Here is a 19,764-nt window from a genome sequence, read left to right as displayed (position 1 = left end):
TCTGAACCCTCATCTCCTAAAACCACTATGTTTTGACCTCTTCACTCGTAGCGTCTACATGTATTAAAAGACCACACTTTTTCTGGTTTTTTAGGGTTGTATAGAATGACAACGATGTCCGGAAATAGATTCCAGCGCTACCGTTTCTATTTCCTAGCGTTCTATGTTTGAAATTTTCAATAGTTCTCTTAGTGATATGTGGGGCTTTCATTTGGGATGTATGGACAATTGGACATACATATTGAAAACGAGGCACAGATGTAGTGCATAATTGTTTACCGTCGAATTTTCGTGGAAACGTTCGTATTTGTCATGCTACTTCAGTCAACCTCGGTACTTTTTGTACCGATACTGACTGAAATAGCAAGACTGAAGACACGTTCGTACGTTTCTATATCTATTATATATTTCTATCTATAAATTGTCTCAAAATATTCATCGCTCGAAAAAGTTCAAAGGCGTATTTGAACTTCACAATCGCTTAGCCAATTTTCCTTCACACCATTTACCTTTTTATCATTGTATTTCCTGTTTTCCTTCATAAATTACCTACATCCCTACACGGCCCATTGTTTTTAGTCTATAACTCAGCTCTGCCCACTGAGTATTGTGGGAACTGCGCTCGACCCAATTTTACACAACCGTCTGTTCGACGTTAGTTTCACACTTTAGACATTCTGCTGCTTGTAAAAACCCCTATGCATTTGTAAAATGTAATCTATAGTCCGTGTCTTTAGGTATTTAAATAAAAGTAAACAAACGATTTGTACATTTTTGGTTAGTTATAACATTTATTGGTTAACCGATCAATTACAAAACCGCCTGGATCTGTCACTGAACGACCTGACTTTAACCTACATTATTTGATCGTGTAATGTTTTTATCTACCCTCAACTGGCTTAAGGAACTATTTGAGGGTAGATTTCATTTACTTTTATTTAAATACCTAAAAATACAGAGATAATTAAGGCAATGATTTATTATAACTCAGGATACCTTAAACTACAGGATACGTTATAGGCGTGCCAAAATTGAAGCGCTTACCTTGTGACAAATTGTACAAGTTGCCATTAGTCATGGTATAATAATATACTCCGCCTGGTACTCTATTCCCGTCTTTTCTAGGTCACCTAACTGACACAAGCCTACGTCATCATGCGACAGCGCTATATGATAATATGCGATAGCGCTATATATAGCGGCCATGTTATTGTGACGTAGGCCTGTGTCACTCTGGGAATAGAAGACCATGTTTTATTAGACCCATGGTATAATAATATACTCCGCCTGGTACTCCATTCCGAGATTCGCGTATGACCTAACTCACACGCGCCTACGTCATCATGCTGTTTACAGGTTCTCAAACTTTGAAATGTGGGAGAATTTTAACCAACGGTGAAAATTATTTTAACGGCATTAATTTTAAGTTATTCATGTAGAAACATAGTAAAATAAAACAAATCTAATGTAATTAAATTAAACTTTATTTATCTATACAAGACAAACGTTTGAAAAACTAATTCACAGTTACACATTAATTACCAAGCTTACGACGTGAAAAGTTTGGAAAACACTGCGACTGCTGACACTGAGCGAGAAGGAAATAACAATTAACACGCGTTCGACAAGGATGACGGTCAGGGCATGAAGTTATCTAGATCCGAATTGTCAAATGTGCACAGCGCTATCCTGTGTTGCCAGTAGTATAAACAGAGTTACCCGAAAGTCTGAAATTTCTTTCGTGAATCGGAAGATATTGCTAACGAGTAGTTAAAAATGACGTGTTATTGTAAAATTTAAGCTAAAATACATATAAATGAAAATTATAAAATTATAAAGAAATATTTTAACTTATTAACCATAGGTATAATGTACCCATGTAACATGTTATGTTGAAATAAAGTGGCAATGTTATTGTGACGTAGGCCCGTGTCACTCTGGGAATGGAAGACCATGTTTTATTAGACCATGATTAGACCATGCCATTAGTCGCATCTGGGCAAGCGAGAAATGTGCACGTGCTAACGAGCTCCTGCTCACCGAAAGAGAAAGAGACAAGCTCATGATTAACAACGAGTATGACAAAGATGAATGAAATGCGAAGATTAATCAAAATTAACAGATTTCTTCGTAGGTATAGAAATAAATATGGAAGTATTTTTTGTGCTCCTTACGTATGAGTATAACCTATCTATAGTTATAATTAATATCATTGATCTGAGGTCACTTTCAAATGGCAATTGCAGCTGTATTACTGTTGCGACATTCATCATCATCGTCATAATTCTTAAAAGCCTGGCTCTTGTCGATGGAGTAACCACCATTCCGTTCTTCTCTCCGCCACTTTTTTGAGCTCCTGAAAGCCTACTGCGAACCATGTTAGACGTGTTGCCTCTCTGTCGCACTTGTAAATTCGTACGCAAGTGTGACAGGGAGGCAACGTGGTCCGCGGTAGGCCCTCCGATTGCGATATTACTGCGACGGATTTGGTGCGGGTGGGAGTCCGATGTAATCATGTTTCATTAATGGCTTGTTTCAAAGGGTAATTGCTACAATCAATCATGTTATTTACATTGTATTCTTGAGTTGATAATAATGTTGCCCCAATTTTATAGCAGTAGGTATCTTTGATATTTATCTATAATTTACAGTCGTTTTAGACTTACAGTTCTAGCCTCCTAGGACCCTGCGTACAAATTTTTGTACATATTCCTCAATCTATTTTGAACTTTAACTCCCAAATCCAAATGGGTTCCAAATTCAAAATCAAAACAACTGCTTCTGGGTCTCAGGAGGCTAGACTAGGGGAAATAAAAGGGGTTGAAAGTTTTTTTCGGTACCTATTTATTTTTGGCAGTGACATATAACGTCGAAAAATTAGAAAACTAAGAGAAGCAATTTCAGCATTTTTGAAAATTTCTCCTTAAGAGGGGTTTGTATGTTTGGGTCAGGAATTAGATGTTTTGTGAGTGAGGGACTTAAAACTTCGTGGAAAGACATAATATAACAAAACAAGTACCCTATGGACGCATACTTGGTTAATCAGTCAAATATTCTGTTATTCTATTCAATAACACCCTAGTCTGTAAAGGATGACTCACGCTAGACCAGACCGGGGCCGGGCAGGAGCTTCCGGAGTTTAGTTTTCTATGGAAAGCACCACGTGATCACCGATCAGCCATCATAGAAAATGACATGTCGAACGCCTCGGCCCGGGCATGGCCCGGTCTAGCGTGAGTCATCCTTAATCATGGCACCCTTATTGCTTTATAGTGAAGCGGCGAAGTGTAAGGTCATTGCGAAGGTTAGGAAGGATTTACGTGGGACTTACACGCGATTTGAATATAATTATAGTGGTAAGCCCGATAAGCCTATCGTACCTATACACTTTCACTCCTTACTTATAGCCCTGACCATTCCTAAGTGTTAAATTATTTATGGAAATTAGATTGGAGTGCTGTTGTAGCGTATAGCAATCACTTTTGTAAATTTCCGTCTTATAATACCTATTTACTGTCGCCCGCGGTATTTCCGGGCCATTTTAAATGCCGGCAACGCATTTGCAACCCCCCTAGTAGTTGCTGGTATCCACGTGCACAGGTAATTGTGTACCATCGGATGATTCGAAAAAAAAAATCACGTCATCGTACGATGCAAGCAAGCGTTTAGAACTTAAGGGGCTACCCGAGGTTTTCATCGATTTTTGACAAGTTTTGAATCGTATCTCCTTGTTTTGCACTACAGATAGAATTATAAGACAAACGGTTGTCGGTTTTTCAATCTCTTATCTCCGGTTTTTTCTACCGGATTTTGAAAGAAAGGAATACTTGTAGTTTATTTTTTTATTATTTTTTAAACATTGTCTAAAAAACACTTATTTCGTATCTAGTTTGCAGTGAAGGATCTTACATGTACGAAATCTACATATTTGGGTTCGTCTTTAACGTCTCGAAAAACGTGTCCAGGGTTTTAATTTTAAGTTAAACTAATTAACACAAAAGATATGGCCAGAAAACCAATTTTTTTGCCTAAAATTGTTCAACTTTGATATGTCGAAGACAATGGACTTTGAAGTAAATATGGAATACTATATTGCTTAAAGCCGTTGCTGTTAATATAATAACCTACAAAAACATTAGAAAACTAATGGAATCAGATCGGAGGTCATTTGCGTGGGGTAGCCCCTTCAATACGCGCATTCATCAGCCTAGCGGCGCGCGGCGTAGTTTTGCGAAGCTCCCGCAATGATCAAATAAGTGTGATTTTTCTTTCTGATTGAATTGTGGCCGAATCACAAAGTAAATTGCTTGAAAATAACAAAGGACTTGAAAATACCTTTGTATTAAAAACTCCACGATTGTCCACGTTCATCTACTAATTCATTTATCATCAATCAGAATGAATTCGTTAAAATATCCAGTGACCTATTTTCTTTATCTTTGAGTTTAGGTACTTATCTTTGAGTACAATACTGTTTATAGTATTCTTCTAACTGGAAGGGTACGATGATAGATGCCATCTCCATACAATTTATAACCTAAAAATGCCATTGTCGCAAAATTGTATTGAATTGACATTTATCATCGTACCCTTCTAGTTTGAAAAATACTATAGGTTTGAGGTTTTGTAACTCATTCACGTTTGACTTAAAATGACAATTTATTACTAACATATAATTTTATGAATTTATGCTCATAGAAATTGTCATATAGCTTGTTCGTCGACTTGAAATTGCGCTACAAAAGTAAAATAAACCTGTTTCTGAGGCAATTATCAATATCATCACTTTAATTACGTCAAAGTCTGGATGTCTGTGTCAAAGGAAAATTTAATAAATGTAACTTATTATGTAACATAGCTACATAAAATTAATAAAACTCTCGTCAAATATTACGGGTGCCGTGAGGCGTGACTTTATCTAATCAATTCTCATCCTAATTTAATTTTAAATTGTATACCTACTTTCAACCGTGTATTAAGGTTACATTCGGATACCACCCGCAACATCATTACTGTTGCAACATTACTTCTGAAGCGTTGAAGCGGGTGATGTCACTGTCAATTTCCGTGATAAATAAAATAGTGGGATTTCTGGTTGAACTCCAAAATGGCGAAGTCGTCTCGATAAGGTATGTTGGGACAATATCGGATGCGGGAGAAGACCGTAGGAAATTCATTTCCGCCAAAATATGCTTTATTTCTTAATTTTGACAACACTGTGCAAGACGCTATTTCATTGCGCTTCGGACACCAGTGTCCCTCCGCCGCTCAGTGATGTTGGATGTGTGCTACGCGCCATTAAAGAGAGCAACGTAATTTTGGTCATTTTTCTGGCCATCCGGTCTTCGCCCTGTAATTTATGTCGTGTATTGTGATAAAACTGTGGTTGTTTTTGTGATTCAGTTGATGTCAAATTTCGTTTTGAATGTTTATATTTAAATCAATCCAATCAAAACAGACCTAGGACTGCTGTAGACCGATTTCCGATCGCTTGCAGGTAAAGATCGGATATCAACAACCTTTACCCATTTAAAATACAGCAGTGATTGTTAAACGTTGAATTTTTATGACTGCAATAACTCTGTTTTTATCGTAATTATTTCGTTGTTTTATTTTTATTCATCATCATCATCATCATCTCAGCCATAAGACGTCCACTGCTGAACATAGGCCTCCCCCTTGGACCTCCATACGTGCCGGTTGGAAGCGACCCGCATCCAGCGCCTTCCGGCGACCTTAACAAGATCGTCTGTCCATCTTGTGGGTGGACGTCCTACGCTGCGCTTGCTAGTCCGTGGTCTCCACTCGAGCACTTTTCGACCCCATCGGCCATCTTCTCTGCGTGCAATGTGGCCTGCCCATTGCCACTTCAGCTTGCTAATCCGGTGGGCTATGTCGGTGACTTTAGTTCGTCTACGGATCTCCTCATTTCTGATTCGATCACGTAGAGAAACTCCGAGCATAGCCCTCTCCATAGCTCGTTGAGCGACTTTGAGTTTTGAGATGAGGCCGATAGTGAAAGACCACGTTTCGGAGCCGTAACGTCATCACTGGTAACACACATTGATTAAAGACTTTCGTCTTGAGGCACTGAGGTATGTCGGACGAAAAGACATTACGTAGTTTCCCGAACGCTGCCCAACCGAGTTGGATTCGGCGGTTGACCTCTTTCTCGAAGTTGGACCTACCTAATTGGACTACTTGTCCTAGGTAGATGTACGAGTCAACAACTTCGAGTACCGAGTTCCCAACAGAGACTGGGATGGGCACAACATTGGCATTTGACATAAGTTTCGTCTTGTCTATGTTCATTTTCAAGCCCACCCGTTGTGAAACTCGGTTGAGGTCATCGAGCATCATGCTGAGTTCCTCCATCGACTTTGCCATGACTACGATATCGTCGGCAAACCGAAGGTGAGTGATGTATTCGCCGTTGATGTTGATGCCAAGTCCTTCGCATTCCAGGAGCTTGAAGGCGTCTTCCATTACGGCAGTAAACAGTTTCGGAGAGATAACGTCTCCCTGCCTTACGCCTCTTCGCAATGGAATCGCTTTCGTGCTCTGCTCCTGTACTCGGACCGACATGGTGGCGTTACTATACAAATACTTCAACACTTCGATGTACCGATAGTCAATATGGCATCGCTGAAGAGACTCAAGCACCGCCCATGTTTCCACCGAATCGAAGGCTTTCTCATCACACGTCCACAAACGCTAAGCATAATGGCAAGTTATACTCTTCGGTCTTCTGTATAACTTGCCGCAGCGTATGGATGTGGTCAATGGTACTATAGCCTTTTCGGAAACCGGCTTGTTCGGGAGGCTGGAAGTTATCAAGTCTGTGTTCGAGACGGTTCGTGATGACCCTTGAAAACAGCTTATAGACATGGCTCAGAAGCGTGATGGGTCTGTAGTTCTTCTTATTTTTATTCGAGGACGGTAATTCAAAAGGAAGAGACTTTAGCAGTGTACGTTGCTATATATGTGTGAATGTACTACTTAGAAAATTGTTTCTATTGACATATCACACTTTGAGAGCCACAGATTTACCAAATTTTCGTATATGGGTCAAGATCGGATCCAAAAATACAAAAAATTTAACATTTGATGAGAACTTTTAAGTTCCTAGTTATTCGTGGCTGAAATTCATATATGTTGGAGGAGGTTAAACATCGGATATACTCTTTTAGATACCTTATTTATTATCTGAGCATTAGAAGTGGATTTTTTTTCGCCATCCGATGTTACCACGTGATGACAAATTCATCGTTACCCTCGAATAAAACTATGTATGCCTCATCTTTACACTCGTATAAAACTGAAACCGTTGAACATTGAAGGTTGCCAATATTCAGGCCTAAACTACGGTTATTATTTAACGATTTGTACCATATTTCTAGAAGCTGACACGTACTGAGATCGAAAATATTTCGCGAGGTCTCCTAATTAGTCCCAAATCCGTCCGGTATTACCCCAACATACAATATTTTATTGCTAATTAATATTATTTTAAGTGTAGGTAATGTTAATAGCTTTATTAACATGGAATTCTGCAACTAATGAAGAATTTAGTCTTAAAACGTATTTTACCTATTTAAAACTGGCTGTGATTCTTGAATACAAAGACTTATTAGGAAAGCTGGATAGATACCATAGACCGACCAACCTCAGACAATTACCCAATGAACCTCAGTTTATAGTCCCTAAAACAAATAATGAATATGGCAATAGAGTTTGGAATTCATACTTACCTACTATTCTAAACAACTTTCCTAATAGAGTATTACTAGAAATAATTAATAAGCCTAATAAGATTAAGTATAATATAATAAAAAAAAGAACTGCGTACCATAGTACAAGAATAATTAATAGTTAAGTAAGCACATAAATATAATACATATACACATAAACATATATAAATAAATACATAATGTTAATGATAATAAATATTAGAATTTAAGACTAGGGATTAAGTCCCCCACACTACCTAGTAAATAAAATATTAAAGATTGTAACTAGGTTTAAGAAATTGTAATGCTATTATTTTTTTGAAATAAACAAATTCTCTCTTCTCTCTCTCTCTACCATTATTTTATTGTGATTTTATTTATAACGTTATGCTTAATGAGCACACTTTTGACATGGCGGACGAATCAGCCGTCTATAATATACCGTCTATAATATCGGCGAAATTTCACCTTCTCTGTTGACAACCTGCCAGGCCCCCCGCGTCGCGTTTTCGTCAACGAGCGCCTCACACGCACGAACCGCCTCTTGTTCCACAAAGTTCGAGAGCTGTGCAGGGAACATCAGTGGAGGTTCTCGTGGACAAGGCGAGGCCGAATCTATGCCCGACAAGGCGAGGGAAAGCCAGCTTTCTCCATTCGCTCTGACGCAGACCTGCATCGTGTTTTTGGAGTCAGCACCGTCTGAGGTCTGGGCGGGCGTATGTAGCATATATTGTTTTGTCATTGCACTATGGGACGGCAATGTCTGTTTGTTTATTTCACTAATTTTTAGCATTTATATAATTATAAAGTTGTTTATAATCTGCAGGCTCTGGTATCTATGCGACACTGGTTCTGTTACTGTTATACATTTTGTTAAAGTTACGTCATCTGTCTGGTGGTCTGTCTGGTCTGAGGTATATCTATATAACTATAATCTATAGTAAATAAAACACTTAAAATAGGTTTGTACAATGCAGGTTCTCTTGGCACAAATCATGACAATTTCATAGCGGCTGCTACTCGGCAGGATGTTGATGTGTTGGCGATCAACGAATCATGGTTAAGGGCGGGTGAAGAAGGGCGGGCGCCGACACTTCCTGGATATAGTTTCCGGCATATTCCTAGACCGCAGGGCGACCGGTCGCGCGGTGGAGGCGTAGGCTTTTATATTAAGCGTAATCTCAAAGCTCGGACCTGGCCTCATCCCGTTGACCCGTTGCATAAGCTGGTGGAGCAGATGTGGATCACTATTACTCTCAACGGAAAGAAGCTGGTAATCGGAACGGCATACCGACCACCTTGGATGGATCTGCAATTATTTTTTGATGCCTTAACTGACTCAGTTAGTGCAATCCAACGATACGACGAATACGATAATCTAATTATACTTGGTGACTTCAATGTTAACTTATTGAATGGCACCGACACAAAAACCACTCAGTTCAATAACTTCATAACAAGTACTGGATTAACTCAATTGGTGTCACAGCCTACGCATTTCACTGACACCAGCCAGACGCTGATCGACGTTGTCTGCTCTGACTTGCGGGCTGCTAGCACTCACATGGATCATGTGGGTTCACTGTATGGTCATTGTCTTGTTGTCTGTAATTTTAATATTAAGCGCGAGAAACTAAAACCTTACCACATTACCTACAGGCCTTTTAAAAATATCTGCGACAAAGATTTAGATGTGGACTTGCAGTGCGTGAGATGGGACTTAATATCAATTCTTGAAAATGTAAATGACATGATTAATGTTTTTAATCAACAAGTACTTAGTCTATTTAATGTACATGCCCCTGTCAAGACGTCCCTAGTTACAACACAATCCTACCCCTGGATTACTGACACCATCAAACATATGATGAGGCTGCGTGACAGTGCTGCGGCAGACTTCCACAAAAACCAGAGTGATGTTAAAAAGAAATACTACAAAGATCTTAAATCTGTTGTAAATAAAGCTTTATATTTTGAAAAAGTTGCATATTTCAAAAAAAATATAAATAATAAAATAAAAGAACCTAAAACTTTATGGAAAAACTTAAAATCAGCAGTCTTGCCTAAAAAGGATAAAGAATTACCTACTTTTTTCAATAACCCCGATATCTTAAATATACATTTTCTAGAGCTGCCGGGAACTACAGGTGTCACTATATCACAGCTAACTTATTTTGAGTTCCATAAGCACAATGACTCTGTTTTCCACTTAGACACTATTAATTCTAGCCAGATTAGCAAAATAATTAAATGTCTAAAATCTAACGCCGAGGGTTTTGATGGGATAAATTTGAATATGCTTATCTTAACTTTCCCATACACAATTGACATCATTACAAGCCTAATTAATACCTCTATTGTTACATCCACCTTTCCAGATATCTGGAAGTTAGCATTAGTAAACCCCTTGCCTAAAGTATCAAACCCAACCATGCCTAAAGACCTTAGGCCCATAAGCATACTACCCTGCCTATCTAAAATATTGGAAAAAGTTGTCTGCTCACAGTTAACCACCTACCTAGAAAAAAACAATATTTTGCCAGATGTCCAATCAGGTTTCCGCAAAGGACGTAGTACAATGACTGCTCTATTGGATGTCACTGATAACATTTTGGATGCTCAAGACAAGGGAATGTGCACACTTTTAGTACTCCTCGACTTTTCGAGGGCATTCGATTGTTTGAATATTAACCTGCTATTATCGAAGTTGAGCTACTATGGTTTTGACCATAAAACTGTAATGTGGTTTGCAAGCTATCTGTCTAACCGATCGCAAATTGTAAAAGTGCATCTCAGTGATGGTTCTTCACTTTTTTCTGAGAAAGCCGAGCTAACTAGAGGAGTTCCGCAAGGATCCGTGATTGGCCCGCTCCTGTTTATATTATATTCTGCAGATATTAAATCTCACATCACGCATTGCAAATACCACATCTACGCAGATGACATACAAGTATATATATCATGTAAGCCCGCCGATATCAACAGTACCATAGGGAAACTAAATGAAGATCTCACCAGAATTGCTGGATGGGCTACACAAAACTGCCTACTACTTAACCCTAGCAAAACAAAATACCTTGTGTTTGGCAGCAAGCAGCAACTGGCCGGTGCCAGCATTTCAGTGGATGTTCTGCTAATGAACAAACCAGTTGAGAGGGTGTATGAGGCGCGTAACTTAGGTCTCATAATGGACTGCGGACTACGATATGAGAAACATACCGCTGAGGCCATTAGGAGTTGCTTTTATAAACTTAAGGTACTATATAAAATTCGGCCATATTTAAGTGAAAACCTGCGCATTCAATTAATTGAATCACTCGTCCTATCAAAGCTGAACTACGTGGATGTTGTGTTTGGGCCAAGAGTTGTTGGAAAAACTAAACGACTCATACAGCGTGTTCAAAATGCCTGTGCTCGCTTCTGTTTCGATATTCCGTTGAGAGCTCACGTGACCCCATATCTGAATAGCCATAGCATCCTCAAAATGCAACACCGCCGTAAACTACACTTGGCTTGTTTGCTCTTTGGCGTACTGAACTATAAAACTCCTTCATATCTCTTCAACAAGCTATCTTGCATCAAGCTCCGCGAACGCCGTGATTGTGAGATTCATCTGTTGACGCCGCGTCATGCCTCAGCCGCTTTCCGAGGAAGCTTTAAATATTCTGCGTCCCGCTGTTGGAACAACATTCCGCCCCCAGTGAGAAACCTGCAAAGTATATATAGTTTTAAAACAAAGCTCAAACAGTATATGCTCAATCACCAGCTTAACCAGGAAACCTGCAGATTAGAAACCAGCTGCCTGTAGTCAAGACTCTTGCTATTGTTGTATTGTATTGTAAATTTTGTTACTTACCACAATGTTCTTGTTCCTTCCGCATAGGAGTCGACACCATCCTTTTTATCTGTGTCATTTCATTATGTTTCTATTTGTTTAACTTTGGTGTTGTTTTTGTTTATGTATTTTAGCCAACTTTGTAACATTGTTTTCATGACTAAAAAGTTAAAACTGATTGAGATTTTACATAATATTATATTAGATTCACTCACTTTATTGTTTGTCAAATCTGTCATCGAATTTAATTTCGTGTAGCTACCGCTGGCGCTAGTTATGCGCGCCTAATGCCGCGCCATGATGTGACCCGACCGGATGGTACAAGTTCGATCGGTTAATCCGTGTACTTAATTCATCTCTTTTTTGTATTAGCTGTGTAAAATGTGTGTAATCTATTTTTCGGTTTATTTTATGTTTCTTTACTTATTTTTTTGTCTGTTACCTTCCGTGATTATTTTTCACTTGATGGTCTAATCGGAAGATCAGCGCTGGAAGTCGCCAGCAATATGCTGAAATGGGACCATTTCGTGACACTTTATTTTTCACTATGTTTTTTCAATGTATGTCTGTTGTCTGTGTGTTTACGAATAAAAAACTATTCTATTCTATTCTATTCTATAAATCTGATGGAAGCCTTTTTCAAAATAAGAATGTTTTCAATGTCATTTGCATCATTTCGATTGGTGTGAGATTGTACAGTCAACTGTAAAAATATGGGTGCATATAACTTACTCAAAAATATGTCCATAGTTATTAATTCGCTGACATAAGAGCTATCGGTCATAATTTTGAGTATAATGTGTGCACTCATATTTTTTAGATTTTTACACTTGACTATGTGATTGTGCTATGTAGTACAAATTCCAATTTTATTTTTTCTAATGTCCCTCCTAAAATACTCGGTCATAAATGTAACAGTGACAGTAAATTTCATTTTCCTTTGCAGGTACGGGACACATATCAATGACCTAATGGGATATACGTGAGGAACAGCGAAAAGGGACAGAACTGCGTATTCAGGTATTTATATTTTACCTTGTTAAGGTACACGGTCTGTTACGTAATTGTAACAAATAATTTTGGATCTTCTTCTTCCTCGATTCCTCATGACTGAGGGTCGCGACCACATGAGGTCGTTATTTTGTGCACCAAGGCTCTCCATTCTGCACGATTTTCCGCCTCCTATTAATAGGCGCCTATGTCTGCCAGGGATCTATCCCTGGCAGGCCTTTTTCACAGTGTCCACCCAGCGGGTTGGTGAATGTCCACTACCCCGACTTCCATCCACCATGCCAACCATAATGGACTTTTCAAAGTTGTCCGGCTCCCGTATATGTAATTTGGATATGTATATGATATGTAGGTATATAGGATATGTATGGGAATTAACATAAAAAAATCACAGATGACACGAATGACACGAATAGACGATAATAGCGCAACCGTCTTAGTCTTAAATGGATCTGTTTATACTAGTGATTTTAAACTGATGATACAGATATACATATTTAAGAGTAAAACTCGCGTAAATAAATCAAAACACTCATTAACAACCCAGCCTAAATACGCACATTTATATGTCGTCAGTTTACATTTTTGAGCCTTATTCTAAATGCCGTAAAGTCCCTTTTCAAATGATTAAGGTTTCTGTTTAATTATTAGGGAGACAACATGCGCAGTGAAGAGAGCGGTCGTTTTCATACTTCAAACTTATTACCGTAAATACAAACAATAGAGACGATGAATGGATATAGACTGTCCATTTAAAATAAATCGTTTATTATTGTTGTATATTGATGACACCACTACAGCGATATTCAAAGTTAGATACAGCAAAATGAAAAAAGGTTAATTTTTTTGACGATTAAGTCATTTCTTGGTCAAAACATTCAAAAGTTGAACCATCAAATTAAACACGTATCTAACTTGAAGTTGCTTATAAAATAAATTGAATCCGCGTAAGTTGTAGACGTCGAATCCAACCTTGGCCACCGCTTGGCCACTTTTTCTTTAGTACCTAAGATATGATATCTAGTTCAGACAGATAGATAAACAAGATAATCACAGTTTTGACGGTGAAATAATGTAGAAAGTTGCCATAAAATTAGTTGCAGAAGAATCAAATGGTACATTTTATCATTCTCTAAGTTGAAAACTCTATAAGTTTAATTTTTTATCACCTTTTCTTATCTCATTAATGTCCGATTCATTGTGATATTCTCATATTCTGTCTATGACGACCGGTCTGGCCTAGTGGATAGTGACCCTGTCTGCTAAGCCGATGGTCCTGGGTTCGAATCCCAGTAAGGGCATTTATTTGTGTGATGAACACTAATATTTGTTCCTGAGTCATGGTTGTTTTCTATGTATATAAGTATGTATTTATCTATACAAGTATGTATATCGTCGCCTAGTACCCATAGTACAAGCTTTGCTTAGTTTGGGGCTAGGTTTGATCTGTGTAAGATGTCCCCTAATATTTATTTATTTTTATTTTATTTATTTATTTAATTCGATTTTTGTATAAAATTCAACAAGTGTCATCATCCCCTGTCTCTGGTTTCCTACAACCTTATTGTTACGTTTGCTAATGGCCCCACCATCTAATTAAGCTCGCTCGGTTCCCCGTACAGTGACATGCATAGACAATGTAGAATGTTTCTGAAAACGGGATGAAAACACGGTTTTTTCATTAGCTAATGTGAATTTTAAAATCCTCCATTAATTGTGTTGACTTTATTTTGTTGACTTTTATAATGGGGAATGCTCCGAGGAATTGTTCGGATTAATGCCTGCCTCTTCTTACCGCCATTATCTATAGTTGGTCAAACCAATTTGTCAGTCAGTAAGAACCAGGAAAACTATACTCATCCTTTTCTTTTGGGTGCTAGTACTAGATGGTGTAACTGTAAGACAAATATAGTATGATTCTCTCTGTCTATGATTGAAATGAGACAGTCCTTTGACAACTATATATACGCGACAATATTTCCATCTTTACGACTTGCATGGTTGTCAGTCCTCAACTTTAGAAACTTCCTACTAAACTAACGAATAAATATTTTAACAGTTGATCTGGTGCTTCATTACGACAACCTATATTAAGCACATTACGATACTAAGTCGAAAATTTTAAGAGCCATATGAACTGTAAAACATTGTACGATACACGTGCGAATTGGTAATTCGCATCGCAACTCGTGTCTATTTTAAACACTCCCTACGGTCGTGTTTTAATTTCCTATTTTACGCACTTTACACACAAAGAAATTTACAGAATAAATAAGTATATACCTACTTACGGACTAGATAAAAGCGATTGTCACTCTATAGTTCGTTTTTTTAGCATTAGAAAGAAGGTAAGCGATCTTATCATGTCTTTTAATTGAAAAACGCTTTATAAAAATCAGTATCTATTACTTATGAAAGCAGAAGATTATAAATGATAATATTAGATTCATAATTGTTACATATTTGCCGTGACTTATTTTTAAAACGTGTTATTCAATGAAAAGGCACATCAAGATTGTTTACCTTATTTCTAATGCTAAAAAATAACGAACTATAGCATGTGGTTATCCCAGCTACGCTAATTTTCCCAGTTTGTTTTACGCGGTATCTAGTAACGGGTAATCTAAGTTTATACGGGATCATAATGGCATACGGGCACGATCCAACTAATACAAGCATACCCCAATAAATGTAATAAACAACCCTTACTGTCGAATGGAGGGGGATTTGTAAACATCGCCGAATTACCTTTTAGCACGAAAATCGGCTTTCTCATAGTGTGAGTTTAGTATTAACGATTGCTTAACTCTTGGCGTTTCTCACTTTCTTTTTTTTATGGATATTATTAAAATACAATCTTAAAAAACCGGCCAAGTGCGAGTCGGACTTGCGCACAGAATTAGTTTACCATGTTGTAAGGCAAAGAATGCAATGAAGTGTGTAAATCAGTGAAACAGACAACCATTTTATTTTAAAGTATGTACTAATAATAAGTGCGAAAAATAGGAAATTCGTAACGAGTGGCGATAAATTAAAACACGACCGAAGGGAGTGTTTTAAATGGACACGAGTTGGAAATTACCTAATGCTGCTTAATTATAATGTAGCTACTGCTCCGCACTTGTATTTACGATACAAGTGCGGAAAAGAGGAAATTCGCGAATTTCCTATTCGCACGTGTATCGTACAACGTTTTACAGTACATATGGCCCTTTAAACTTTTGACATACGCACGAAAAGTGCTATTTTACGCACTAGTGCGGGAAAATAGGACCATATGTACTGTAAATGTAGTAACGTGTACGTGTAGTAAAGTAGGGACTAAAACTCTCGTGTAGTAAAAGGGAATACAGCCTGTATCATTCATTGGTCTCTGGTGGCATTTTCCAGTTACTAGTAATTGTATCTAGAAACAAATCGGCATCGTTCTCAAACGTACGTGTCCCGATTGGGTATTTACATATAAAAAAAACGATTATCTTTTTATAGCAGTCGCAGAGGATGGAAAAAAAGATTATCCTTTGTGCTGTAATAAAATGTAACGTGCAATTTCTGTTGAAGGTAAAACGCTTATTGTAGTTGACGTAATCTGAAAAAACCGGGCAAGTGCGAGTCGGACTCGCGCACGAAGGGTTCCGTACCATAATGCAAAAAAAAAAACAAAAAAAAAAGCAAAAAAAAAAGCGGTCACCCATCCAAATACTGACCACTCCCGACGTTGCTTAACTTTGGTCAAAAATCACGTTTGTTGTATGGGAGCCCCATTTAAATCTTTATTTTATTCTGTTTTTAGTATTTGTTGTTATAGCGGCAACAGAAATACATCATCTGTGAAAATTTCAACTGTCTAGCTATCACGGTTCGTGAGATACAGCCTGGTGACAGACGGACGGACGGACGGACAGCGAAGTCTTAGTAATAGGGTCCCGTTTTACCCTTTGGGTACGGAACCCTAAAAAGTATCCCACCACAAACATTTTCATGGAAAATGTTGCCAAGACCAAAACCATAAGTCTCGCACTGTCAAAAAGTTATCAGATCTCTTGTATACCCAAGCTTCTAACTCTACAAGCCCTACTTCATAAACTCTACACCTTAGTCAAAACATGTGGCAAAGGTTTTGATGATCATCAATGAGTGAGTGAGTCAGTAACGAAATCGGGGTGTGTTAGATATGAATAAAATCTAAAGTATAAGAATACTTTAGATTTTATTCATATCTAAAACACCACGATTTCGTTTCGTTGTTTTCGCTATGCAATTGAAATTTATTATGCAAGCTTAAGAGCGCTCTTACAAGAAAAGTCGAAATAACGCAAAATTGATGATACTAGTCGACGAAATTCAGGACTTTGTGCTCATTATTAGAAACAATGAGTACTTGTTCCAGTAAAAGCGTCTTCTTATCTTTTTCAATATCGTTGTAAATATTAGAAAAAGGACTTATTAAATTAGTAATGATTTTTTTTCTGATGGTCGTTTCCGAAAAAGCCCGTGAAGCACTGAATGGCAAGCTCTTATTTGGAAATGTTGAGAAGTTTACTCTGCTAAACCTGGCTATTTTGTATTACTAATACCCTGTACTTTAGGCATATCAAACGATATTTTTCCTACACACCTTTGAGAAAGAGAAAATCAAAGTAAAACGAACTCAATTTTCTCTCCGAAACAAGTGTCAATTCCTACGAAAATCTACTTAATATCGAAGTCATTTTCATACTCAAGCAATCTGCAACGTTTGCTTACATTAGTGTTTATGAAATTCTACTATAATTTTTTGGCAATTTTTTGAAAACTACTCTATATTACCGATGACGTGCGCTGCGCCAGCTCAGTGCCGCGGCAGAGCTTGTAGAGGCAGGACGTGTGTCGGTCGGCTCCGCACATTTTCAACGGCGACAACGAGATTTTTTATCATTGTGTGCGGCGGGCGCCGTGTAAAACGCTATACTGTGTGCGTGTAAACCGCAACGAGAGACTTTGATCCTAGCACTGTTTTTATAGTATTATAATTTATAATGGTACAGTTTAATAAACTACCGGACAGGATTAAAAATATTTGAAACGACCTGACATTCTATATGTATTAATTTTGACTCAAGATAGTACTCAGGGTCTGATGATGGAGCCGGAAGGTGGTCACCGGTACCAATCAACCATGCAACTAAACCACTTCGTGTTTAGGCTCGTTTTATTCATCTCAACAAGATCTTTGACACAAGATAGTACTCATGGTCTGATGATGGAGCCGGAAGGTGGTCACCGGTACCAATCAACCATGCAACTAAACCACTTCGTGTTTGGGCTCGTTTGATTCGTCTCAATAAGATCTTTGACACAAGATAGTACTCAGGGTCTGATGATGGAGCCGGAAGGTGGTCACCGGTACCAATCAACCATGCAACTAAACTACTTCGTGTTTAGGCTCGTTTTATTCATCTCAACAAGATCTTTGACACAAGATAGTACTCAGGGTCTGATGATGGAGCCGGAAGGTGGTCACCGGTACCAATCAACCATGCAACTAAACCACTTCGTGATTGGGCTCGTTTGATTCGTCTCAACAAGATCTTTGACACAAGATAGTACTCAAGGTCTAATGATGGAGCCGGAATGTGGTCACCGGTACCAATCAACCATGCAACTAAACCACTTCGTGTTTGGGCTCGTTTGATTCGTCTCAACAAGATCTTTGACACAAGATAGTACTCAGGGTCTGATGATGGAGCCGGAAAGTGGTCACCGGTACCAATCAACCATGCAACTAAACCACTTCGTGCTTGGGCTCGTTCGATTCGTCGCAACAAGATCTTTGACAAAAGTTAGTACTCAGAGTCTGATGATGGAGCTGGACTGTGGCCACGGGTACCAGTCTACCATGTAACTGAACCACTTCGTGTTTGGGCTCGTTTGATTCGTCGCAACAAGATCTTTGACACAAGATACTACTCAGGGTCTGATGATGGAGCTCGAAGGTGGCGACGGGTACCAGTCTATCACGTAACTGAACCACTTCGTGTTTGGGCTACGTGTTTGGGCTTCGTGTTTGGGCATCGTGTTTGGGCTTCGTGTTTGGTGTATCACCTAGTGTCAAAGATCTTGTTGAGACGAATCAAACGAGCCTAAACACGATGTGGTTTAGTTGCATGGTTGATTGGTAATGGTGACCACCTTCCAGCTCCATCATCAGACCCTGAGTACTGTCTTGTGTCAAAGATCTTGTTGAGACGAATCAAACGAGCCCAAACACGAAGTTGTTTAGTTACACGATAGACTGGTACCCGTGGCCACCTTCCAGCTCCATTATCAGACCCTGTGTATCTTCAGTGTCAAAGATCTTGTTGAGACGAATCAAACGAGCCCAAACACGAAGTGGTTTAGTTACATGATAGACTGGTACCCGTGGCCACCTTCCAGCTCCATCATCAGACCCTGTGTATCTTCAGTGTCAAAGATCTTGTTGAGACGAATCAAACGAGCCTAATCATGTTACTACATGGTTGATTGGTATCCGTGACCACCTTAATCATCATCATTATCATCAGATCCTCAATACTAGTTCGTTTTTAAACCCTCGTTGATACAAACTTTACAACCTATAGGTACCAAATGCTATGACGAAACATGTAAATAAGCGAGTACCTATAATTTATTTCGAGTAATACTTATACCTTCATAAGTACGAGTATGGGGCTATTCATAAATTACGTCGTTTCAAATGGAGGGAGGGGGGGGGGGGGGGGGGGGGTCTGGACATTACATTAGTGTTTATGAAATTCTACTATAATTTTTTGGCAATTTTTTGAAAACTACTCTATATTACCGATGACGTGCGCTGCGCCAGCTCAGTGCCGCGGCAGAGCTTGTAGAGGCAGGACGTGTGTCGGTCGGCTCCGCACATTTTCAACGGCGACAACGAGATTTTTTATCATTGTGTGCGGCGGGCGCCGTGTAAAACGCTATACTGTGTGCGTGTAAACCGCAACGAGAGACTTTGATCCTAGCACTGTTTTTATAGTATTATAATTTATAATGGTACAGTTTAATAAACTACCGGACAGGATTAAAAATATTTGAAACGACCTGACATTCTATATGTATTAATTTTGACTCAAGATAGTACTCAGGGTCTGATGATGGAGCCGGAAGGTGGTCACCGGTACCAATCAACCATGCAACTAAACCACT

Source organism: Cydia splendana, chromosome 14 (assembly GCF_910591565.1).
Source record: "Cydia splendana chromosome 14, ilCydSple1.2, whole genome shotgun sequence".
In the NCBI taxonomy this organism is placed as follows: domain Eukaryota; kingdom Metazoa; phylum Arthropoda; class Insecta; order Lepidoptera; family Tortricidae; genus Cydia; species Cydia splendana.
This window is presented reverse-complemented; position numbering follows the sequence as displayed.